The sequence below is a fragment of the Canis aureus genome, chromosome 8 (assembly GCF_053574225.1).
Source record: "Canis aureus isolate CA01 chromosome 8, VMU_Caureus_v.1.0, whole genome shotgun sequence".
Taxonomy (NCBI): Eukaryota; Metazoa; Chordata; class Mammalia; order Carnivora; family Canidae; genus Canis; species Canis aureus.
The window spans coordinates 70,990,695-71,017,733 of record NC_135618.1 but is presented as its reverse complement, the minus strand read 5'-3'; the positions used below and the strand labels follow the sequence as shown (position 1 = coordinate 71,017,733).

Below are 27,039 nucleotides of genomic sequence, written 5' to 3'. Positions count from 1 at the left end.
ATGACAGCAGAGGCCAGCCAGAAAGCAGGTGGGCTTTCCTATTCCACTGGGGGGAGGTTGGGTTGGGCTTTGGTTAATATGCAAGTAGCCACATGCAAGCATGTATATTTATGAATGCACACACACACACACACACACACCCCCCCCCCCCCGCATATGTGTGGAGCTCCTTGCTAAAGAAGCAAACAGCATTTTTAAAGAGGTTGAGCTTCTCTGCCTTGGCTAATCCATCACCCTGCCAGGCCCACCCAGCACACAGACACCTTTGGGTGCCTGCCTTTCCTACCACACTCCTCTTGGGCAGACAGATTCAGGCTTGGAGAAGAGGTGAAAAGGAGGAGCCTGCCTGGAGATACCCCTTCCAGAGTGGTTGTATCATGAGGCATCCCATGAGGCTATGGGCCACTGGCTCAGGCTTGGGGAGCCTCCTGTGAGTAAACTGGACAGAAAGAGAAACAGTGGGTTTAGAAGTAAGAATGCCGTGGCCATCAGCTGCTACTCTGTCCCTTCCTCACCAGCTCCAGGCCACTGCATCCAGCTGCCTACTAGGCATCTCTACCCTAGGGGCAGGGGTGGCAGGGTAAGGTCTCAGTCTCCCAGGCATCTCACACTCAAGGAGTCTAAATAAAGTCTTTTCCTTCTGTTTTCACAATCTGTTTCTCCTACGTTTTCTGTCTTATCTGTTGGTTCTGTGTCCATTTAGTTGCTCAAGCTAGAAACTTCGAAGTCAACCTTACTCCTCCTTTGACAACCCTCTGCTCCCCCCCACCCATCTAATTAGATTCCACATCCACATAGTTCTCGCAAATAGCTTCCAATCTCTGTCTTCCCTTCCAATACTGGCTGTTCCTGCGCTGGTCAAGACTTTCAACAGCCTCCTAACTGGCCTCCCTGCCTCCAGTCTCTCTTCCTGTCTGATTCATCTTCTACACATCTAATCGCAGCTCCTCATTAGCCCACCCCAAACCTTTCCATTGGTCATTTGGCACTCATGGTCCCTACTGATCTGACTCCATCTCCATTCTAGTCTCTGTTGTTGTTGTTGTTCTTCTTCTTCTGCTTCTTCCTCTTTTTTTTTTTTTTAGTCTCTGTTCTTCTATCCCCTTCCCTCCACCCCATCAATGAGATCTTGGTCCTTCAAACGGCTCACATGGCTCAGGATGTTCCTGGAATGCCCTTCCCGTTTTCTCGGCCTAGAAAATTCTTTCTCCTCCTTCAGGACCCATCTCTGATGTCACCTTCTCTGTGAAGCCATTCCCTGACCCATCCAGACATAGCTGATCACTGGAGTCCCTTCCTACCATGAACAGCCCCTGTGTGTACAGCCTGAGTCAGCCCAGGATGGGATGCTCTGTGCCCTGGGCTCTCCGTGTGAGCATCCTAGAGCGCACACTGGGCCTTCCTGGCCTTATATCCTGCCCTGCCTCTGAGCCAGAATTTTATATCCACATCACTGTTTGAGCTTTAACAACTAAAAAGTATGGAATGGCCCCAGGAGACCCATGGAAGGGTGCCGTGGAGGAGGCCTGGTGGAGGGTGACACCTACCGGAGAACCGTGGTTCTGCAGCCTAGCCCTATGGATCCGAACCACGCTGATGGGCTGGACCTTACAGGGTATATTGATTCCCAGTAAGAAAGTTTCAACCAAACAGTCTTCCCTCCAGAAGGACCTTATAGAATGTATGTTACTGTGCTGCCACTAACAATAAGTTCTGCAGAGAGCTGTGAGGTTCAGAGAATGCCTTTTTGTCCATATTCTCTTTGGATCCTTAAAACCATCGGGTAAGGTAGATAGAACAGGTATTATGAGAACACCTGTTTTGCAGGTAAAGTTGTTGCAAAGGAATGTGCAACTGATACCTGAGGAAGGCGCTGGGGGGGGGGGGGTAGGGGGGGATGTCCAAAGGTTCGTCAGCTTTGCCAACAGCGTTTTAGTATTTTATAAGGGGGATGTCCTGAAATACTATTATTTGCATAATAACTGGCTATTACAGAAGGAAGTGTAGGCTCCTTCTGAGTCAGACAGGCTCCAGGTTGAATTCTGGCTCCATTACTTTCTGGATATGGGCAATTTCCTTAACCTCTCCAAATGTTAGTTTTCTTAACTGAAAAGCAGGGCTTATAGATACCTTCCAGGGTTGGTGTGAGATGAAGCAAACTGATGCATAGAAGGCCCACAGGGCAGTGGGAGGCTGACCCTGACTTATCCACAAACTGTCATCTCCTCCATTTACTTGGTGACTAGTTCCTAGAAAGTTCTAGGTGCTTTTTTTTTTTTTTAAACCCTTAAATAAAAAGATAAAAAGCCAAGGCTATCAGTAGTCATCCTGATTAAAATGACAGTAAATAAACAGGTTTAAAGGGAGAAAAAATAAGGAACGACAGCCACTGAGCAACACCAGCAGAGCAGCAGGGGACACGAGTCTCAGCGGCTGTTGAGTGGCCCCTACTCTTCCCAGGGGGAGCTGCAGCAAATGAGCCTTGGTCAGAGCTGGTGACCCAGCATGGCTCCATCTTGAGTGCTCTGATCCAGCACTCCTTGGGCAGAATGTGGCCTTTTCAACGCGTCATCCTGACTCCAGTGAGAAAAGCCTTCTACTGCCTCTCTTTGGGGGGATATGACCACACTTAAAACTTGAAAAAAACTCTCAAGAAACACAAGCATTCCTAGGCATAGAGTGTCTTTGAATACCTGAAGGTACAGAAGTATCTTCAGTAGTGGGCAGCCAGGTCCTGCAAGGGGGCGAGGGGGAGGAGGACAGAGTGCTTATGTCATGTTATGAATAAAAATAACCACCGAGAACACTACTGAGTTCTTAACATGTGCCAGGCATGATGATGACAAGCACTTTACAAGTATGACTTCTTTGAGTCCCCAAACAACCCTGGATACTAAGTGTTGCTATTATTTTCCTTATTTTACAGATAAGAGAGGGAGGCCCAGAGAGGTCAGGTGACTTTCCCAGGGTCCCACAGCTAATGGGTAAGGGAGCCAGGGTTGAAGACAGGCTGTGTATTCCACAGGTAGCTCTTCTTCCTTCGGGTGTCCCCAGCACCTGGCACTGCCCCGCCTATGGGATTCCTGCCTTACCAGGGTTGGCAGGCAGTTTAAACTATGTAATCATTAGTATGTATTTTTATTTACAGGCTTTTCTTCATTCTAAAGCATTGTGAATCAGTTGTGAGTACAACAAATTCCCTTGCCTTCCCTGAAGAGACTTGCATAAATTCCCCAGAGCCGGGCACTGGGCACCTGTGATTCAAATGTGGGACCTGCCTGCTGCCTCTTGGCCCCCAGCTCCTGTCCCCTTCCCTGAGACTGCATGCTGCTGTATTCCAGGTGTCTCTTTTGTGAGTATGCCCAGGTGGGCTCTGAAAAATGACTCGTGTCATTCGAACATTTACCCTGGATGGTTTTTGTCATCAACACACAGAACAGGCCTATATATGAGAGACACCTGGCATTGTCCTAGATATCCCAATTTTTGAAACTACAGTTAAAATAAGTATTGACTGTAAAACACCAAGTCCAACAGACATGACTGCAACTTGGGTGGGGAGCTGTAAGAAATTAACGAGATTTGAGGGCCTGACCAGGAAAATTTCAGAGCCACAGGGGGATGGGGCAAAGTCAAAGACCAGGAGAGAATACAGTTCGGGACCCCAGGTTAAGAAAGTGCTGGAAAGGAGAGCAAACCCGCCATGCAGAGACTCAAATACCCACCTCCTCCAGGGATGCTGAAGGTTACAAACAGGTTCAGCTTCCATTTCAACATTTTTCTGCCCAAACCTTTCAGGAGGAACCACCCGTAAGTCTCCATCGAGACCTTTTGGAGCATCCTTCTAATTTTATACAGAATCTTAGCTATTTGTTATCAGTGTGCAAAAGGCATTTTCTAGGAACCCCTCAGTGGTAGCCTGGTACTGGTGCCATGGTAACAATAAAATGTGAAGCTGAGCCATGCTCTTAGGGAAGCCCCAGGCTGGCAGGGGCAGTTGGTGGCAGGTGGGTTTCCCCCTAGAGGGTGTTTCTACAGAGCCCTGGTTCTCGGCTTTCTGACTGGCCATAGCAGCCCCCAGAAGCCTCATCCTTTGCAGTACCGAAGAATCAAGCCATCAGCAGCTTAACTCATCAGAGTCCCGGGCTTATGTCACAGCCAAGTGCTGGGCCTGCAGGAACCCCAGGCTCTCCTGTGGGTGAGCCACCAGCTCTCCTCCTTGCATAGACCAGCCACATTGTGTGTTGGTTTTCACAGGGTGGCCCAAATGGGAGCATGAGTGGTAATCGTAAATCCCCGTTAGGAGCATGGAGCAGGCCTGGTGCCACCAGACCCCTGCAGGACTCTGCCCTGGCCTCTGAGCAGCCGCTCAATAAAGACTTAGTAACTGAGTGTGTTGCTGGGACTGCATCAAACCTCATAAACATCTGTGTAGTGCTCTGCCCATCACAGGGTACACAGGACCAAGGAACTCACCTGCTGCATGCCAGCCACCAGCCCAGATGCTCTGCCTGTGTTGTCCTGTCTATTCCTCCCCCACATGGATGCCGAGCTACAAAGAGGCTGGTGACTTCGCAAGGTCCCATAGACGTGACTACTACAGGCCGTCTACTGCTGACTCTTCACTCCCCCCACCCCCCATGCTCTGTATCCAGGGCCCACCTTCCCTGGGCAAACCAGGACAGGGCATCAGCCTCCTAGGAGTACGGCCACAGGAGCCTCTCCATCAGCTGGGACGTGGCTCCCCCAAGGCACTTTCTGCACACCTGCTGGGGATGTCAGAGCTGCCCATGGGGACCTGAGGCATAAATGAGTAATGAGATGAGGTGCGACTTGTCACTTAGCACTGGGAGAAGCCAAGTGCTCTGTAATCATTGAGCCCCCTCCAGGACCAAGGGACACACTCAGAAGCTTGGGAGTGCCCCCTACCACATAAGATGCCTGGAAATGTATCCTCCTGGGCAAGGAAAAGGCCAGGTTCTCCTAGAAGGAGGAGCCAGAGATCTAGGGTTCCCCTCTCTGACACAGAGTGTGCATGAACCCATGTGGCTTAGTCCTGGTTTTATCATCCACGGACTTCAAAATCTAGAATTCTCTTTCTAGTCCTGCCTCCCAGTGGCTCCCTTTAGGGCTTCACCTGCTGCACAGCCTCAACCATCCCAGAAATGTACTTCTCTCCAGAGGATGGGTATATGTCAAGGGCGAACCAGTGGGAAGACAGCAGTTTCAACTGCTGACAAAACCAGAAGGGTGCCCAGAGTTCTCAGAGAATTTAGGGGGAAAAGATGGGTTGGGCAGTGCCAGGCTGCTACTAGGCCTCTGCTGCCTGGCGGACAGGGACTCCCCAGTTTAGGGAGCTGCCATAGGCACTTCCCCAGACTGGAGGTGGTGGTGGGGTGGAGGGTGGTGTCCCAGGAGATCGGTGTGTGGCCAGAGCCATGAAGGAAGCCCGATCAGAGATGATCAGGGATAGCACATGCAGGAAGACAGGGCAGCAGGGTGACCGTACATGGCAGTGTGACCACACATGACAAGGGGAATAAGCCAACTATGTTCTGGATCCATCTGAAGCAGGGCCATCTCCCTGAGCAGATACACAGGGAAGGAGAGGGAGTTCTAGCTAGAACACAGGTTACCTGCAGGCAACAGTAAGGCGGACAGCCTCCATGTAGTTAGAGCCAAGCATGGACTCAGGCTGAGGCCAGCTGGAGTACCCAGTGCAGGTCCAGGGGAGTCAAGCAGCAGAGGCTGGGCAGGAGGATGGCTCTTGGAGTCCCTGTGGATTCTCTCATGCCCAGGCTAGAAGCTCAGGTGCCCTTATAAATATTTCAATATTGAAAGGTCACAGGGTTGCAGCAGGGAGCCGGGAAGACAGGAGCCAAGATGGCAGCCATGGCTTCAGGAAGGGAACAGCAGAGAGATGAGGGATGTAAGGATGATGGAGGGGTGGGAGAAGATCTGACCCTGGGCACCAGGAGGAAGGGGTGCTGTTAAGAGGAATCAGGATGAGGGGCCTGTTTTCTAGGATGGTGGGGGACACCCGTGGTTGTCAGTACCTCAAGTCTGTACTGCTTGCTGGCCATGTGAGGAAGGAGGGCAATGAACACACTGCAGCGGAGTGAACAACTAGGGCCCAGAGACACTGATTCGGGGGTCACCCATGTGTGAGTCAAGGGAGCCAGGAGGGCCATTGGGAGTCTGGCTGGATCTCTAGGTCAAGAAACCCGTTCAGGGCAGCCCCAGGTGAAGACAGTGGGCCTTGCAGCCTACTGCCATTTTCTGGGCAGTAGGCTGAGTGGAACTTGTGTTTTTAATTCCTTTTGGACCTGAAGTACAATTTTCAAACCGATCCTTTCAATATTTATAAGGACACACTCCTTCTTAATGAAGTCATGAAAAGCACTTTCCGCATGCTGCTGACCTTTGCAGAGTGGCTTAGATCATCCTCTTGCTCATCAGCAGCACAGCAGCCCTCCCAACCCCTGCTGTGTGGGACAGTGCCAGGCATGACAGTGCCAGGTATGGCAGTGCCCACCTCTGAATTAGAGAAATGAGAAGTCAAGGAGCGAGGTGGAGAGTGGAGGAGAAGGAGGCTTGCTCTTGCTGGAAGTGGCTCCCCAACCCTGCTGCACATCACAACCACCACCTTAGAGGCCACCGGTCCTGCCCCACGGATGCAGGAAGTAACGGGCCTCGGGTGGCTTGGGCATCAGCATTTGGAACCTTCCCTCAGGAGCCACTGATGTTCATTGAAGAACAGGAACAACTACACAACAGTAGCTAGTGCCCAGGAACCTCCAACCCACTCCTGGCAGAAGCCATGGGGTACAGGAGACAAGGAAGTGAGGCACTTCCCCTAGCACTTCTACACTGGGAATTTCCAAGTTTCTACCTAGAATTTTCCATTCCTTGGTCAAAGGCTCAGTGTAAACCAGAACCTCTGAACCCTATGTCCCCAGGTAGATTTCTTTCCCTCTTCGCACTGCCATCTCCTTCCTCTACCCTCCCCCCACCATTAAACACGGGTGTCCTTGGGCTCTTTCTGCACATATGACATCATGGGGGAAAGAGGGACTCCAGGCAAAGATGAGCAAGGCAGAGGTGCCTAGCATGCCCCTGGGAATTGATATCCATCCTACAAGACAGACCCTCTAGGGGAAGAAAAGTGGCCTGGTTTTATGATGCTGCTTTTAGCTGGTGGGTTCCCGGGCAGCAAAGATCTGCTAGATTTTTAAAGCGTCTCCAGGCAGGCTGTGGGTGGCCAGTGGGGGTGACAGGGCCCACTGAAGACATGGAGACAGATGGGAGCCACTCAGCCAAGTCCCTGAGTCAGCAGAGGGCCTGGAAGCCTCTACTCAGGGGGCCCAGGCTGCCAGAATGCTCTGCCCCTGCCTGCCCAGCTCCTTCCTGGAGGCAGCAATTTTGGGCACCCTCAAATGGCCCAGCCCAGAAGCCATCAGCCTCTCTCGACTGCCCCTCCCCAGGACAAGTCCAGGAATCTGTCTCTGCCCAGTGATCTAGTAAGCAAAGACCTGTCCCAGAGGCGTAGACCAGGGCAGGCAGTAGCAACTCAGAGATGTCTGTAGTGACCAAGCACTGGCATTTCTGTGCTGGAGGGGGCGGCAGCCAGGCTAATTCCATGTTATTACAGCCTTACAGGAAGCCAGCCCGGATCAGCTGTCAACCAGCAGCAATTTATGCGCCTTGGGGGCAGAGGGAAGAAGGAGTGGAGGGAAGAGAAAGGAAAACACAGCCCTCCCCCCTCCCCCCACCAAAAATTGATCCTGAGTTATTTTTAGATGCTTATTCATCCCACGTTTCCTTATAAGAGCCAGGACATGAGCTCTGTACAAAAACCATTTGGCAGGAGACAGCTGCTCACATAGGAGGATGGGGCTGGGGGCACCTGTGAGCAGGTGGAAGGGAGAGTGGAAGGGTCTTCAAGGACGCCCCCTGGTGGCAAAAATATCCAAAAGATATATCCAAAAGGATTCCAAAAGTGGAGTATCCCAGAGGAGAGGCTTTTCCATCAGAATCCCCAAGTTTAATCTCCAGCTTTTTCTTGCTAGATGGCCTAGGGCAGGGCACTGTGGAAGTCAAGTGAGGCTCTCAGCTTGGGACCCTAGCCAGGTGCAGCCCTGGGCAAGTCACTCAAGCTCTCTATGCCTCAGTTTCCCCATCTACAAAATGAAGCACATGAAACACTAGCAAGATCACCTGGCATACCCCGTGTTCCATAAGAGCGATCGTTTCTATGAAAGGGCCATACATATATTCATTGTCACTGTTGGTATTAATGATCACTTAGAATTATGCTGAGGTAGAGCCCCTGGGTGGCTCAGCCAGTTAAGCATCTGACTCCTGATTTCAGCTGAGGTCCTAATCTTAGAGTCCTGAGATCCAGCCCCACGTCTGACTCCATGCTCAGCATGGAGCATGCTTAAGTTTCTCCCTCTCCCTCTGCCTGTCCCCACTCGTTTTCTCTTTCTCATTCCCTTTCTCTTAAAAAAAAAAAAAAAAAATATATATATATATATATATATATATATCAAGGTAGGATAGAGAATGGTGATGAAAGCCACAGAAGGCCTGAGGTGGAAAAGAAGCAAACTTTTTTTTTTTTAAGATTTTATTTATTCATGAGAGAGAGAATAAGAGAGTGAGAGAGCGAGAGTGAGAGAGAGGCAGAGACACAGGCAGAGGGAGAAGCAAGCTCCATGCAGGGAGCCTGATGTTCGACTTGATCCCAGGTCTCCAGGATCAGGCAGGCCCTGGGCTAAAGGCAGCACTAAACCGCTGAGCCACCTGGGCTGCCCCGAAAGAAGCAAACTTAGAGAAACTTGTATTTATAGCCCAACGCCTGCCAAGGATGGGTGTCCAAGTAATTTTGCCTCTGTTTAGATATGGATGCTGTGACTTAGTTTCTCCTCCTGCAAACAGGGCAATAAGCACTCCTGGGAGGCCTAGGGATTGATGTAAATGGAAGCCCACAGCACGGCTCCCAGCAGGTGCTCAATACTATTAGCTTTGACTCTGGAATCACTTCTCCTCGTGTGATGGCTAATCTATGTCTCACCTTGACTGGGTCACAGAGTACCCAGAGATCTTACTAACCGTGATTTCTGGGAGATGTCTGTGGATGGAATTAGCATTTGACTTGGTGGACAGAGTAAAGAAGAAGGCCCTCTGCATAGTGGGTGGACACTGTCCAATGTTGAGGGCCTGAACGGAACAAAAAGGTGAAGGGAGAAATCTGTTCTCTTTTCAGCTTGACTGTTGAGCTGGGCACCAGTCTTCTCCTCCCCTTGGACTGGTGTTTACATCCCTGGCTCCCCTGGTTCTCAGGCCTTTGGTCTCAGATTGAATTACACCACTGCCTTTCCTGGGGTCTCCAGATTGCAGATGGCAGTACGAGCCAATTCCTTATGATAAATCAGTATCTCCCTCTCTCACCCTCCCCCTGCTTCTCCCTCCCACCTTCTCCCTCTCCATATATATATACACATACACACATATTGATATGGATATATCTGTAATATTCCATTTCTCTGGTTACTCACCAAGTCAGATCCAGACCCTTCTAGAATCTGTGTCCGTCAGCTGTTACCCTTCTTTGCATGGGGTGCATGGGGTGCCCTGCCCCTTCCCCAACACCTACATGCCTCCCTAGCTGCTCCTCCTGCCCTCAATATCCCCTTTATATTAACCCAACCCTTAATGACTGCTCCCTTTTGGTTTCTTTTCTTTTTTTCTTTTGAAGACACACACACAGAGAGAGAGGCAGACACAGGCAGAGGGAGAAGCAGGCTCCATGCAGGAAGCCTGACGTGGGACTTGATCCCGGGTCTCCAGGATCACGTGTTGGGCCGAAGGCAGCACTAAACCGCTGAGCCATCCAGGCTGCCCTCCCTTCTAGTTTATTTATTTTTTATATTTTGTAAAGATTATATTTATTTATTCATGATAGACACACAGAAAGAGAGAGAGAGAGGCACAGGCACAGGCAGAGGGAGAAGCAGGCTCCATGCAAGGGGCCTAATGTGGGACTCGATCCTGTGACTCCAGGATCACACCTGGGCCGAAGGCAGATGCTCAACCACTGAGCCACCCAGGGATCCCCTCTAGTTTCTTTATTGAGTGCCTGCTTTATGCATGACACCAGGCTAAGTGCTGTGACTACTGAGACACATAAAGCCAAGGTCCTATACTTCACATCATTTCAAGACAATGCGGGCATAAGAAGATGGTGCAGGTGTCCAGGGAACACCAAAGACGGGCTGGGGCATGTGGGGGCAGGGGTAGGAGGCTGCGAACGCCTTCCTGCAGGAACTGACAAAGGTCTTCCAAGCAGATTCAGCAGGACCCTTGCAGGGGAAGCACCAGGATAGGAGCTGGAATTCCCACAGCCCTCACTGCCTGCCACCCTTGTGTACCTGGCCTGGTCGGAGTGGTATGCAGGCCACTCTTTCCACCTGTTTGCCTCCCTCAGGGCTGCTCCTTCTCCTCTGAAGTCTTCCTAGACTGAGCACCCGGCAGGCCTCAGCAGGGACTCCATGACCAGGGTCTGCTTCTGTCATGGTATCTCAGTGTTAGGTGGTGAGAGGTTGGAGGCAGCATACTCCTCCATACTCTCCATCAGCCACCTCAGGGAACATTCAGAAACACAGGCAGATTACCCTCTCCTTAAAAATCCAGCTCCCCACCCACAACTTTCAAGGGGGGACCTCAAGGGCCTGCCACCCACTCCAGCTTCGTCCCATGTCACTCCTGCCATAGGGCCTTTGCATGAGCTGGCCCCTCTTGCTACAGGGCCACCTCTGTCCCTTTCTGTTTCTTTCTCCCTAGCAGAGACACACATATACACACTTACCACCTCATCTATGAAGGGTTTAGGGTCCCCACAGCATTTCGTACCCATCTCTAGCTTAGTGGGATTACTTGGGCCGGCTGACTCTGAGGGCAGGAACTTGATCTCATTCAAAGCCCAACTCAGGGCCAGCCAGTAGCTCTTCCAAACTTCAAGTGAGGCTTTTGAAGCATATGCCTGGGGAAAATTCTGCCATTGCTAAATACTAGAGGTGACATCACTGGAGGGGACCACCATCCTTTTAATAAACAGTGATGGTATGGAAGCAAGGCTTATTTCATGTTAGATAATACATATGTCATTTGCATTTGCTAGAATCCATGATTTGAGTAATAAAGGGTTTAGGAAAAACCAGCCATGACCTCATTAGGCTGGGGAATTCCTGCCCCTCCTCTGGGCTGGGGTCAGCTCTGTTCTGAGAACACCACTGGCAATGAAGCACTTGCTAAGGCTGTTGCCCACAGCCTTCAGACCCCCACTCCAACACACACTGATAGTGCAACCTGAGGCATCTCACTCTCTGTGAGCCTCTGTTTCTCTCTTCATAAAATGGGTATAAAAAACACCCCTCTCACAAGATGTTGTTATTAAGGATCAAATGAAAAATAACATTAGACAGTACTTAGTAAGCTATGAATGCCCATGAAATTTTCTGGGCTGCAAAAAGTTCCCTCTATTGCTAAGTTTATTAATAAATAATAAACCTGTCCTTATAGGTATAACACGTTTTATTTTATAGCCTCATACCAGTTCTTACCACATCAACCTTGCTGTTCCTCCCTTTGCCTGGTTCCTAGGATCTGGGTCAACTAGCATCCTGGTAAGAGCAAGGATTCTGGCTTGACCATGCACAGCTGTGTGACGTAGATGAGGACCTTACCATCTCTGAGCTTGTCTTCCAGAGATGACCAAGGGTTGTGGATAGGATTAAGTGGGATGATTGATATCCAGTGCGTGGGATATGTGCTCAGTGACCATGAGCTCTTGGGCCACTTTGGAGGGCTCCCGGGGCCAAGGCGCAGTGACCATACTGGATAAGCAGACTTCTCTCTCCCATTGGAGGCCTAGTGGAGCCAAGGTATCACCCAGCACCATTCGCAGTTAGATCTGGTATTGCAGAGAGCCTGGTGACAGTGTCCCCTGCCCCAAGCTCCTGCAAGAAGAGGCATGGAATCCATAGCCCTCTCATTTTTCCTGGGGGTGGGAGAGACAATGTGTGTATGTGGGGGAATGTATCTGGAATCTTCTCTCTTCTCCTTGCACACAGAAACCCCCAAGATGGTTCCCCTCATGGAGTTTCAAGCAGTTTGACTTGCCAAGTACGTGGCCCATTCTTCATTCTTCACTTTAAAATCCATTTTTCTCCTGAAAGCTGGAGACACCACCTTAAAATACAAGCTCTCCACCAGCATTTCCTGCTGTATTTTTAAATGTCTACAGTTGGTGCCAAAAAGAATGGGGAGTTAGAGCTCTTGGGACTCGTTCTTGGACCATGATGATTGATTAGGCCATGGCTTTTTGTCTCTTGTTCACAGCTGAATCCCAGTCTCCAGAACAGTGCCTGCCACAGAGCAGGCATTCAAGTACTAGCGGTTGAACGTATGAATAACTGCACATAGGAAATCATTTCACCTGTGTGCCTGGCACTAATCTGAGTGCTGGGGCACACAGGGGGCTGCAATGTCTAATGCAGGTGGGTGCCTTTGGCTCTACCAAAGGGCTTTTGCACTTGTATTTCATGTGTCAACACTCTGAACTAGGAGTGCAATCACCTTTTGCAGATGAGCTGAACAGGACATAGAGAAGCTAAGGGCTCATCTAAGAAACAGAACTTGCATCTCTTGTCAAGAGTTGTTCACCAAATATGGCTGCAGGCTCTTTTCCACAGCAACACATTGCTGCTTGCTATCTTGTTACAGAGTTGGGGGAAAGTTTGATCTTTTAGCGGTCTATAGTTCATTTGTCCACCCACCGACCCAACCAAGCCAACTTTCACTACGTGGCACCACAAGGTGCTGGGTTCTGCTGAGCTCCAGGAGAGGGGGAGAATAGGGGAAGGTGAACACGAAACTAGAGCAAGTGTCGGATGGCTGCTCTTTCTAACAGCAGTAGAGGAGATGGAATATCTATCTCCTCTGGGGTCACTGCAGAAGAGTTTAGTGGCCCCTCAAAAAAATTAAACATAAATTGCCCTATGACCCAGCGTCCCATCCCTAGTTTTATACCGAAGAGGAGTGAAAACAGGGACTTGAACAGGTACTTGCAAGCCAATGTTCAGAGCAGAATTATTCACAACAGCCAAAAGTTGGAACCAGGCTAAGTGTCCATCGATGGGCAAGTGGATAAGCAAAGCATGGTCCATACAATAGATTATTATTCAGCTATAATAGGAAATAAAGTTCTGATAATGATTCAGTGTGGATGACTCTTGAATACACTATGGTAAGTGAAATAAGCCAGGCACAAAAAACAACTGTTGTATGGATCCACACATAGGAAATATCTAGAATATGGAAATTCACAAAGACGGAAAGTAGACTAGACGTTACCAGGGGATGGGGCTTAGAGGGTGAGAAAGAACCATTGTGTAATGGGTACAGAGTTTCTGTTTGGGCTGATGGAAAATTGCAGAAACAGCAGTGATTCTTGCACAACATTACAGGAATAATCAACGCCTCTGAATTGTAGGCTTAAAAATGGTTAAAATGGCAGGGTTTATTTATGTCTATGCTACCACGATTTTTAAAAATCACAAACATATGCAAAACCCAATAGCAGTAGCATGGGAGTAGACATACAGATAAGTGAAACAGAACAGCAGGTCTGAAAACAAAGCAGACTCTTCAGGTGGTATCAGCATAATGGGAAAAAGTCTCACCTGGCAGGGGTGGGGGTAGGGGGAGCCCGAAGTTAAAAAGCAAAATGCCAGCTTAGAAAAAAAATGCAGAAAAATCTGTTTCTAACTTTAACAATGAGAAGCCCTTCTCATGCAAGATGGGCTTGCATCTTGCCATCTAAAATGATGGCACCATAAAGGAAAACATTTTTCCTGTGACAGACTAGTCTTTGGACTGGACAGTCTGGCAGGATCTAATACAATTTCAAGTACACATAAATACACATATCCTCTAGCCACAAGGCACCTATCCTGGAGAAATGCTCTCATGAGCCATGTTCAAGGGCAGTCTCCGGAACATTGTTCCTAAGGAGAAAGTAAAAACAATGCAGATGTTCCCACAGCAGCAGAAAGTGGAAACAAATGAGGGCATTTTAATTCTAAGGAATACTATGCAGTTATTAAAAAGAATGATGTTGATTTTAATATTCTAATAGAAAGATGAAAGAAGGAAGGAAGGAAAGAAAGAAAGAGAGAGAGAGAGAAAGAGGGGCATCTAACTGGCTCAGCCAGAGGAACATCTGACTCTTGACCTCAGTGTTGTGAGTTCAAGCTCCATAAAGATTACTTAAAAATAAAATCATGGGGTGCCTGGTGGCTCAGCTGGTTAAGTGCGTGACTCATGATTTCAGCTCTGGTCTTGATCTCAGCATCATGAGTTCAAGCCCAATGTTGGGGGATCCATGCTGGGTGGGCATGAAGCCTACTTGAAAAGAAAAAAAAAAGGAGAGAGAGAGAGAGAGAGAGAACGAACAAATGAACCTCACCCCCTCTGGATAATTTCAAATGGATTTGCTCACTGGCTTCATTTTCAAAGGATTCTGCTATGGAATACATGCCTGCCCAGCTCCAGCATTACTTTGCATGATGCCATCTAAAGAGCTGCCAGCCTTGGGATGAGAGCCTAGAATGTCCTACCCCAGCAGTTAACGTCAAGCGAGGAAATGTCAGAAAGAGAACAGTGGGTTTGTGATACTGGTATTCATGCATATAGAGGGGGCCAAGGGAGGGAAGGAGACAGGAAAAAAAACTTATAAAAAGGAACAGGAGCGGTGCTTGGGTAGTTTGGTTGCTTGAGTGTCAGACCCTTGATCTTGGTTCAGGTCTTGACCTCACAGTCATGAGTTCAAGCCCCAGAGTGGGCTCCACACCCAGTGTGGAGCCTACTTTAAAAAAAGGAGCAGGAAAGTAAGCTAAGGCAGCACAGTATGAAGGTCAAAGGGGCCATACCAAGTGTGGTAATATTCTAGTGACTGGCTAGTCATTTACAGGTAGAGGCATATCAAGCATTACCCAGATGTCCTCACACACTGTTTTAGGCCATTCTGGTTCCTCCTGCTTCTGGCCAGTCCCAGATTTACAGCAGTTTTGCAAATGGCTTCCTCGCAAATCCTGAAGCCCGCAAAAATGCCTGGCTTTGGTCTCATGGGGTATCCTAGTGTCCCCACCTGCTGGTGTCCACCCTACTCCACCTCTTCCAGCTCCTTTGCATCTGAGAAGGGGAGGAGACCTGCATCTTCTGAGCATCTAGTATCATATTTCATCCTCACCATTACTGTGATTAGAAAGGTAAGCAAATGTTACTTGGTCACGCACACACAAAAGAATGAAATCTTGCCATTTGCAATAACATGGATGGACCTAGAAGGTATAACGCTAAGTAAAATAAGTCAAACAGAGAAAGACAAATACCATATGATTTCACTTATACGTGGAATCTAAAAACAAAACAAACAACCAGACTCTTTTAAAGAGAACAAACTGGTAGATGCTAGAGGGGAGGTGGACAGGGGGATGGGAAAAATAAGCAAAGGGGATTAAGAAGTACAAACTTTGAGTTATAAAATAAATAAGTCATGGAGATAAAAAATACAGTATAGGGAATATAGTCAATAACATTGTCTTATAGGTGACTGCACTTGTGGTGAGCATGGAATAATGTACAGAACTATCCAATCACTATCTGAAACTAATGTGACATTACGTGTGATCAATAATAAAAATTTTTTCAAAGCTATAAGCAATGTCAATACTCATAAAACAAATCATCCAATTAAATGGGCAGAAAACATGAACAGACATTTCTCCAAAGACAACATCCAGATGGTTAACAGACACATGAAAAGATCATGTGGAAATGCAAATCAAAACCACAATAAGTTATCACCTCACACCTGTCAGAATGCCCAAAATCAACAACACAAGAAACAACAGGTGTTGGTGAGACTGTGGAGAAAAAGGAACACTTGTGCACTGTTGGTGGGAATGCAAACTGGTGCAGCCACTGTGGAAGACAGTATTGAGGTTCCTCAAAAACTTAAAAATAGAGCTACCCTACCATCCAGCAATTGCACTACTGGGTATTTACCCAAAAAAATACAAAACACTAATTCAAAGTGATACATGCACCTGTATGTTTATAGCAGCATTATTTACAATAGTCAAATTATGGAAGCAGCCCAAGTGTCTATCGATAGATGAATGGATAAAGAAAACTGATAAATGAAATATTATTCAGTCATAAAAAGGGATGAAATCTTTCCATTTGTAATGACATGGATAGAGCTAGAGAGTATAATTCTAAGTGAAATAAGTCAGAGAAAGACAAATACAAATATAATTTCACTCATGTGGCATTTCAGAAACAAAACAAGCAAAAGAAAATGGAAGAAAGAGAGAGAGAGAGAGAGACAAAGACTAAGAAACAGACTCTTAACTATAGAGATCACACTGATGGTTATTAGAGGAGAGGTGGGTGGGGGGATGGGTGAAGTAGGTGATGGAGATTAAAGAGTATATTTATTAGGATGAGCATTGAATAAAGTACAGAATTGTTGAATCACCATATTGTACATTTGAAACTAATATAACCCTATGTTTGGGCACCAGGGTGATTCAGACGATTAAGCAACTGACTCTTGATTTCAGCTCAGGTCATGATCTCAGGGTTATCAGATCGAGCCCCGCGTCGAGCTCCATTCTGGGTAGGGAGCCTGCTTAAGACTCTCTCTCTCCCTCTTCCTCTGCCTCCAACAAATTGCATGTGCACACACATGTTCTCTTTCTCTCTCTCTAAAAAAGAATAAACAAAAACAAATGAAAAAACGCTGTATGTTAACTACACTGGAATTAAAATAAAAAACTTAATAAGAAAACAAATTTAAAAATTAAAAAATAAGTCAAATCGGGATGCCTGGGTGGCTCAGTGGTTGAGTGTCTGCCTTTGGCTCGGGGCGTGATCCCAGGGTCCTGGGATCAAGTCCTACATCGGGCTTCCTGTGTGGAGCCTGCTTCTCCCTCTGACTATGTCTCTGCCTCTCTCTCTCTGTGTCTCTCATGAATAAATAAATAAAACCTTTAAAAAAATAAATCAAATCAACGCAGAACATTAAGGGGGAAAAAAAGGTAAGCCATGTACCCAAGGTCATGCAACTAGCAAGGACCAAGGCCAGGGCCAGCATCAGAACCATCTAAAAGTCATGCTCATCCCATTATCTTACTCTACTGGGGAAGCTCTTACGGGTACCCACGATAAGCAAAAGTTTCTGTTATGTGCTTCTGGGAAGGTAAAATAAGCCAAGTCCCGATCTCCAGACAGCGTAGGTGGGCTGGGAAAGTACATAAGCCACAGTACTTATGGGTGGTAAAATGACTGCAGTGCCATAGTTGATGGGTAAGAGAAGCAGTACAGAGGACAAGGCAGGAGAGAACCCAACAGGTCAAGATGATAAGCAGAAGACCATGTTTGCATCAAGTTCAGGAAAAGCAAAACCAACATGTGGTTTGTTGCTCTCCTTCCAACTTTCTGTTGTGCCTTGAGGAATCCCTCATGCCATTTACCAACAACAACAAAAGCCAACACAAGGAACTCCCTCATCCTCAGTTTCCTCAGCATCCTCTCCCCACCTCCTTGGTTATTCTAGATAATGGGGAGGAGAGAAGACCAAGGACAGAGCATGGGGAAAGCCTCCATCTAGAATGGGAGGCGCAGCCATGCAGGGACCCAAGAAAACACAGAATTTGGTGGGGGAAGATGGTGACTCTGGACCCCCTACGAGGAGGAGGAGTTGGCTGAATCCTGCAGAGGTCCCTGAGGACGGGAGAGAGACAGGGAAGGCATGGAAGTCTCTGCTAGATCTCTGGTGCCATGTGGGGAGCAGCTGCAGCATGGTAACTCAGGTTTAAGTCAGATTGTGTGACATGGAGCAACAGGTGACAGGAAGCAAGGGGGAGGCAGGGAGGTGGCCCTCGCTCTGGAAGAGGCTGGTTGGTGGCAAAGTCACAGGGAGTTCCTAAGGGGATGGAAAAATCTCCAGAAGGTAGTGCTGTGTTTAAGGATGGGGAAGACTAACACATGTTCCTGGCAGAAAAGAGAGGGATGTTTGTGTGAGGTCTCAGGAGGGGCGGGCTCATGGGGCTCAAGGAAACAGGGGTGAGATGAGCCACAGTCAGGGGAGCAGTGGGTGGATGGAGAGGAAGGGGTGTATCCAATGATATCATAGTAAAGGAAACCAGAAATGCAGAAGCAGCTTGTGTTGGAGGGTCTCCATCTTTTCAATAAGGCTAAGTGGACCTCAGAGAGGAAGGAAGAACAGAAACAGAGTGGTGTTCTAGAAGTGTGTTCTAGAAGGCAGGAAAGGGTTTTTGGAATCTAAGGGTGGATGGTGAGGAAGGGGAGGTGGCGAGTATCAACTCTCCTTTTCAGAGAGTAAAAGGGGGAACACCTGGGTGGCTCAGCTGGTTAAGCAGTTAAGCGTCTGCCTTTGGCTCAGGGCATGATTCTGGGATCGAGCCCCAGGGAGCCTGTTTCTCCCTCTCCCCCTCTGCCACTCCCCCTGCTTGTGTTCTCTCTCTGCCACATAAATAAATAAAATCTTAAAAAAAAAAAGAGCATAAAAGACAAGAATAAGGATACACCCCCAGGAAGAGGGTTTTAAGGCTGTGGGACACAAAGGCATGTCTACAGGCTGAGAGGACAAAGGGGAATTACTGAAGGCACGGGAAAGAATGGGAACGACAGGGCCAGGTTTTGGGACACAAGCACATCCTGCAACCTCATCAAGCCGGCCACTCCACACAGAGGCTTCTATAGAGAAAATCTCCACCTCTTTCCACATGAAGTGCTGTGAAGCCTGGCTACCCACCCAACACCTGCATGCCTGTTACTTCTGGATGTAACTCTAGGAATTTATACTTATCCTAATGACATTTCATAAATTGTCTTGATGCCCATCTGTTCTGGTACAATGACCAAGAAAACATTCAAATCAGTCCACGGTGTGCCAAGTTCCTTTTCAGTTCAAATTGCACCAGGTATGTGCCAGGCTATGTGAAGAACAAGATACAGTCTTTGCTCTCAAAACCATAGGCGGATTGTTGTTTTTTTTTTAAAGATTTAAAAAAAAAAAAAGATTTTATTTATTCATTTGAGAAAGAGAGAGAGAGACCACAAGCAGGGGGAGCTGCAGGCAGAGGGTAAGGGAGAAGCAGACTCCCCACTGAGCAGGGAGCCATCCAGGATTTTGATTCCAGGACCCTAAGATCATGATCTGAGCCAAAGGCAGATGCTTAATCGACTGAACCACCGAGGCACCCTTATAGACGGATCATTTTAATATAGTTTTAATATCATGGCAAGTGCTATGAAGGAAGAGAAGGGGCACCTGGGTGGCTCAGTTTGTTGAACATCTGACTTTTAATCTCAGCTGAGGTCATGATCTCAAGGTCATGAGTTCAAGCCCCTTCACATTGGTCATGGAGCCTGCTTCGGGGGGCGGGGGAAGGAAGGAAGGAAGGGGGACCCTTTTCCATTGCCTCAGAACTAGCTGCGGTGACCCAAAGCTGGGGCCCAAGTGGTGATACATGCTCCACATTCTACAGAGTCAGATAACCCCCAACTAGCTTCCTGGGGGTTGGGGGACAGCCAGACCACCAGACTGCTCAACAAGCCCTCGAGTTGTGCAGGATGCTAGGACTGCCCGGAGGAGGGGATATGACTTACTGGGTGGCACAAGGGCAATAATGCCTGAGCTGAGCTTTGAAAGACTTGGAAAGCAGCCACTGTGGTGAAGCAGGGCAGAAAGCATTATTCATGGAAGAAGTGTAGTAGACAAGTGGCAGGCTGTTGTCACAAGGACATAAGGTCAAACACAGTAAAACTGACAGATGAATCTGGAGAGCTGGGCAATGGGTTTCATGGAGGAGAGGGCCCCGCGTGATCAGACTGTCCCACACTGTCCAGTAGATTCCTCACACACTGTTCCTACCCCCCAAACTACAGCAGCAGAGACTGCCTGATGTGGAGGGCAGGTGGTCAGTGCAGGGTGTCTGGCAGGGACACGAGCAGGTCTGAGTTTTAGAAGCACCAATGACCACTGTGCACAGGACAGCCTCAAGGATGGCCAGGGTGAAGGCAGACACAGGGAGGAGGGTGCCGCAGTGGCCCAGGGATGGAATGATGAGCCCTGACCCTGAGCAATGCAGGCAGTAAATGGAGAACACAGGTGGGACACGGTGACACCCGACAGGATATGGATGGACTGGAGGGCCAGGAGCAGAGTAGTGCCAGGGCAGTTAGGCTTCTGGTTTTTTTTTTTTTTTTCTTTAGAGAGAGAGAGAGAGAGAGAGAGAGAATGCATGAGCAGGGGAAGGGGAAAGGGAGAGAGAGAATCTTAAACAGTAGGCTCCATGCCCAGTACAGAACCTGATGTGGGGTTTGATCTCATGACCCTGAGATCATGACCTGAGCCAAAATCAAGAGTTGGACACTTAACTGACTGAGCCACCCAGGTGGCTCTGCTTCTGGTGTTCTGATTCAGTAATTAATAGGGCGGCCATCCCACTAAGGCAAGACAGGATGGGATCTAAGTACAGAGGTGGTGTTAGCTTCAAACAGGAGGAGAGATACCTTCCATTCTAACCGCAAGAGGTGGGGCAGATGGGCTTGAGCTCACATACAGTCAGAGACCAGGTTGGGGGACCAGTATTGCACATGATGACTTTGGTCTTCTGGGTGAAGAAGACGACAACCAAGTAAGGAGGGGTGGAGGTGGAGCTCTAAGGACCGGGAAGGTTTGAAACACAGCAGTTCCCCTTTATCCATGGGGAATACGTTCCAAGACCCCCAGGGGATGCCTGGAACCTCGGAGAATGAGTAGCAAAATCCCATATATATTGTTTTTCCCTACACACATATACTTATAATGAAGTTTAATTTATAAATTAGGCACAGTAAGATGAACAACTAATATATTATTAGTACAACAGAACAATTATAGCAGCATACTGTATGTGATAAAAGTTATGTGACTGTTGTCTCTCTCTCAAACTATCTGATTGTACTGCACTCATCCTCCTTGGGATGATGTGAGATAATAAGATGCCTACATAATAGGACAAAGTGAGATGAAGGATGGAAGCATTGTGACACAGCATTAGGCCACCACCAACCTTCTGATGCTATGTCAGGAGGAGGATTATCTGCTCCTTGACTGCAGCTGACTGGGACCTGGACCCATGGGAAGTGAATTCGTAGTAAGGAGGGAACCACTGTAGTCACTGCTGAGAAAGGTGGGAGGACACAAGAGGACCACCCAGCAGCATTGGAGGCCTCCATGAACACAGACGCCATTTTGTCTTTTGACTTTGTCTATGGCATCTTTTCTTGGATTAACCTTTTAACTCTTATGTAGCCAAATTAATCAACTTTTCCTTTGCAGCTTCCAGGTTTCAGGGCATGCTCTAAAAAGCCTTCCCCCATATGGCAGTTTGAAACAATCAAAGCAAAACCAAAAAGGTGGAGCCATATGTGCCAACATAAACAATACCCGGGAAAAATATAGTAAGTGGAAGAGCACGACAAGTTCATACTGATGATATGTGTGCAGAGCCACAGACTGTCTTGGGGAGACCATGTGGTAAGGGGGCTGCCTCTGGGAAGTTGAGTGGATGTTAAGGAAAAGTCACAGGGCATGGGATCAGAGGATACAGGAAAGAGGGACTGAATACAGGGACCCCATTGGCCAATGGGAGAGAGAGCAGGTAAGTTTCAAACACATAGCATTTCCTGATCCCAAGATCAGAGATCACCTGTGATCAGAGGAAAGTACGCAAGATAGACCATATTTTGTACTAGGTTTGTACTAAGGTACAAAAATGTTAAGTAGCATTCACAAGGGTACATAGCTAACACGGCTCCAGGGCCTAACTAACCTTCACCACTCAATCTCTGCTACTTTTCACAACATCATACTAAGTGGAAAAAAGCAAGGCACAAAGCTATTTATAGTATGAGCACAATTCTGTAAAACAAAAATCAAACAAACTGACCCTTAAACAATGAGGGGTTTGGGATCCCTGGGTGGCTCAGCAGTTTAGCGCCTGCCTTTGGCCCAGGGCACGATCCTGGGGTCCCGGGATCGAGTCCCACGTCAGGCTCCCGGCATGGAGCCTGCTTCTCCCTCCTCCTGTGTCTCTGCCTCTCTCTCTCTCTCTCTCTCTCTCTCTCTTAAAAAACAAACAAACAAACAAAAAAACAAAAAACAAAACAAAACAAAAAAAAACAATGAGGGGTTTAAGGGCACCAAGCCCCCTGCACAATTGAAAATCCACATGTAACTTTTGACTCCTCCAAAACGTAACTGTTGATGACCTATTGTTGACCAGAAACTTTCCCAATAATAAAAACAGTCAATTATTCCATATTTTGTATGTTATGTGTATTATATACTGTATTCTTCCAACAGAGTAACCTAAGAGGAAAGCAAGTGTTATTAAGAAACTCATAAGGGGTGTGCCTGGGTGGCTCAGTTGGTTAAGTGTGGGACTCGGTTTCAGCTCAGGTCATGATCTCAGGGTCCTGGAATCAAGCCCCACGTTGGGCTCCTCACTCAGCACAGAGTCTGCTCAGGATTCTCTCTCCCTCTCTCTGCCCCTCTCCCTGCTTGTGAGCTTTCGCTCTCTCAAATAAATAAAAAAAAAAAAACTCCTGAGGAAGAGAAAATACATTTACAGCACTGGACTGTAAAAAAGCCACATATAAGTAAACCTGCTCCTTTGAAATCTATGTTGTTCAAGGGTTAACTCTGTGTGTGTGTGTGTGTGTGTGTGTGTGTGTGTGTAGGTAGTATATTTAATAGGCAGACACTGGAAAGAAATACATTAATATGTTAACAGGAATTATCTGTGTGGTGATGTTAAAAAATACTTTTCTAGATTTTCTATAATTAACATCAGTATTATTAACAAAAAAAAAAGTCATTCAAAATAACGGAACTGGCAAGTACCAAAGACATTTTATAAAAATAGACTTTCTGGAAAAAGACACCTTGGCAACATACCCTGAGCACTTGAATAAACAAAAAAGTATCCTGCTTGATTCATGGAGTAATAGTGGAAAGAACGTGAGATTACCAAGGCTTGGGTTTAGGCTGTTTGGAGAAGTAACTCCCTAAGCCTCCACTACTTTGTATAAAAATGAATGTGAATAAAAATAGACCTGCCCTACGACCCAGCAATTGCACTGTTGGGGATTTACCCCAATGATTCAGAGGCAATGAAACGCCGAGACACCTGCACCCCGATGTTTCTAGCAGCAATGTCCACAATAGCCAAACTGTGGAAGGAGCCTCGGTGTCCATCGAAAGATGAGTGGATAAAGAAGATGTGGTTTATGTATACAATGGAATATTCCTCAGCCATTAGAAACGACAAATACCCACCATTTGCTTCAACGTGGATGGAACTGGAGGGTATTATGCTGAGTGAAGTAAGTCAATCGGAGAAGGACAAACAGTGTATGTTCTCATTCATTTGGGGAATATAGTGAAAGGGAATATAAGGGAAGGGAGAAGAAATGTGTGGAAAGTATCAAAAAGGGAGACAGAAGATAAAGACTCCTAACTCTGGGAAACGAACTAGGGGTGGTGGAAGGGGAGGAGGGCTGGGGGTGGGGGTGAGTGGGAGACAGGCACTGAGGGGGACACTTGACAGATGAGCACTGGGTGTTATTCTGTATGTTGGTAAATTGAACACCAATAAAAATTAATTTATTTTAAAAAAATGAATGTGAAAATAATAAAACCTGCTTCACTTGGTTGCTACAGACACCAAGTAAGACCTGGAGATGAAAAAAATTCTGAAAATCAAGTAAAGCGTGTTCTTTTCATAGAATTAATTGATTCTACCTTTTATCAATGCATTTGCACACATCCTGTTCAAAATTAAACTATGATTAGGGTGGGGGGTTGGGGTGACTGGGTGATGGGCACTGAGGAAGGCACTTGGCGGGATGAACACTGGGTGTTATGCTATATGTTGGCAAATTGAACTCCAATAAAAAAATTTAAAAAAAAAACAAACCAAAATTAAACTGTGATTATAAAATATAATGCCAGTTCTTTTTTTTTATAATGCCAGTTCTTGATTAATCAGTCACTTATATTTCATAAAACAGGCATTCCATTAAAATCAGTCAGTAGCTGGTATTATTTAGCCATAATAACAGAATACATATCTCAAATTTCCCCCATATTCCAACTTGAAACTCAGTATTGGGGACAATTCAAGAGGATCGCTTCCCAGGTAAGCAGCCCTGCATACCCTGTTACAGGGCTCCCTGAGCTTCCCAGAAGCCAACACTGTGCTCCCTGCTTGCCCAAAGCTACTTGAGGCTTCCAGGCATCCTCCGCCCATAATCGCTCATAATCCTTTCTGGACCAAACCCAATGGCAGATCCAGTCTTCTAAAATGCCCACCCTGTGCCCATATCCCTTCTTCCCTCTCTTCTCAATGGTGGGAAGTGTCCCTCTTACTGCAGAGGCCAGCCTCTCCAAAAATTCCTGTCCCAGGGCCTTCCCCAGTTTTAAAGACATCAATCCCCTTGGGCCTTAGAGCAACATCAACTCATTACTGGACTAGACTGCAGCAATTTCCCAAGCCCGCTCTTGGGCAACCATCCTCTTTCCCTATATGCAGTCAGAATGATAATTTTTTTTAAGTAGAGATATAATTCAATACCATAGCATTCAGCATTTTACATACCCATCAGCAAAGTATGAGAGTTCTAATTTCCTTGAGGGCAACATCAGGCCCTTTAAAACACCTTTGTCCCCTCCTAAGAGTTTTATATGATTAGCTCTGACATTTATGTCATTGGTCCTTTTGGAGTTCAATTTTATAAATGGTGTGAGGTAGGGGTTCAACTTCATATTTTGCATATGGATATCCAGTTGTCCAGCACCATTTGTTGACTAGACTCTTCTTTCCCCATTGAATGGTCTTGGCACTCTAGTCAAAAATAAACTGACCACAGATATATGGATTTCTTTCTGGAAGCTCAATTCTATCCCACTGACCTATATGTCTATCCTTATGCTAGGACCACACTATCTTGATTACTGTAGCTTTGCAGAAAGTTTTGAAATTGGGAAAAATGACTCCATTCATTTTATTCTTCTTTTTCAAAATTGTTTTGGTCATTTGGTGTCGTTTGGATTTCCATATAAATTTCATCAGCTTGTCTCTTCCTGTAAAAGGGCAGTTGAAATTTTAATAGGGATTGCACTGAATCTGTAGACCAATTAGGGGAGTATTGCCTTGTTAACAAAATTAGATCTCTGACTCATGAACATAAGATGTCTCTCCTTTATTTGGGTGTTCTTAATTTCTTTCAACAATGTTTTATAATTTTCAGTGTACACATCTCGCTCATCTTTGGTTAAACCTTTTCTTAAGTATTTTATTATTTTTGATTATATTATAAATGGAATTATATTCTTAATTTCATTCTTGGATTTTTCATAGCTAGCATATAGAACTACAACTGATTTTTAAAATATTGATATTGTACCCTGAAACATTTGTTGGCTCACTTATTAGTTTAATAGTTGTTGTTGGATATATATATCTGATGATCCAACACCCTTTGACATTCAAGCTGAGATAACGCTGAAGACAAACTTTTTTGCCACAAGAAATGTCTGCAATGAATTGCTGCCAATAATAAAACTTCATGGCAGGGTGGTGAATATCAGCAGTTTAGAGGGTTCAAAGGCTCTTGAAAATTGCAGCGCAGATCTACAGAAGAAGTTCCAATGCAAGACGCTCACAGAGGAGGACCTGGTGGACCTCATGTAGAAGTTTGTGGAGGATATAAGCAATGAAGTGCATGAGAGGGAAGGCCGGCCCAACTCAGCTTATGGGATGTTTAAGCTGGGGGTCACGGTCTTATCAAGAATCCTGGCCCAGTGTCTGGATGAGAAGAGGAAAGCTGACAGGATTCTACTGAATGCATGCTGCCCAGGGTGGGTGAAGACGGACATGGGTGGGCCTTATGGCCCCAGGACTGTGGAGGAGGGAGCCAAGACGCCTGTCTACTTGGCTCTCCTGCCTCCAGATGCTACTGAGCCTCATGGCCAGCTAGTCCATGACAAAGTCATCCTAAACTGGTGAATGTCTGCTTTGGTGCTTAATGCTTAATAAATGTTTGTGGGTTCAATGAATGAATGAATGAATGAAAAAAAAACATTCTGCTGGGTGGGGGTAAAAGAAGGTCATTTCTTTCTCATCGACCTCTGAGAGGTGGCAGCTGGTGGCAGTTATATATATATAACTTAAATAAGTATATTGTACTTAAATATATATAGATCTATCTATATAGAGAGATATAGATTAGATAGATAGATAGATAATCATGTCATCAACCAATAGAGTTTTACTTCCTCTTTGCTAATCTGGATGCCTTTTATTTCTTTTTCTTGCCTAACTGCTCTCGAGAATTTCCATCCAGTAAAATCCTATAGAGAAGTAAGAACAGACATCCTTGTTTTGTTCCTGATCTTAGGGAAGAAAACTTTCAATCTTTTCACTATTAAATATGATGTTAACTGTGAGTTGTTTGTTTGTTTGTTTTGTAGATGCCCTTCATCAGGCTGAGGATTATCTTATTTTCTCTTTCATTTTTGAAGTACACGTTTACCAAACGTAAAATTCTTGGTTGGGCAGGGTTCTTTCCCTCCTTTCATCACTCTGAATATGTCCTCCCTCTGCCTTCTGTTTTATTTTTAATGGGAAATCAGCTGTTAATCTTATTGAAGATCCCCTGTACATGATGAGTCACTTTTGTGGTTATGATGTGTCCAGGTGTGGATCTCTTTGAATTTATCCTCCTTGGAGTTTGCTGAGTTTCTGGGATGTGGAATGAATGGGTTTTTTTCATTAAGTTGGCCTGTTTTCAGTCATTATTTCATCAAATATCTCAACTGAGATATATGTGAGA

General features: G+C 46.5%; 1 protein-coding gene and 1 pseudogene across 4 annotated transcripts in view; one reads left to right on the top strand and one right to left on the bottom strand.

Annotated features, from left to right (window-relative positions):
* HIP1 (huntingtin interacting protein 1) overlaps positions 1-27,039 on the bottom strand; it is a 156,756-nt gene that overhangs the window by 85,622 nt on the left and 44,095 nt on the right. The window lies entirely within an intron of this gene.
* Positions 1,503-26,244, top strand: LOC144318217 (carbonyl reductase [NADPH] 3 pseudogene; annotated as a pseudogene).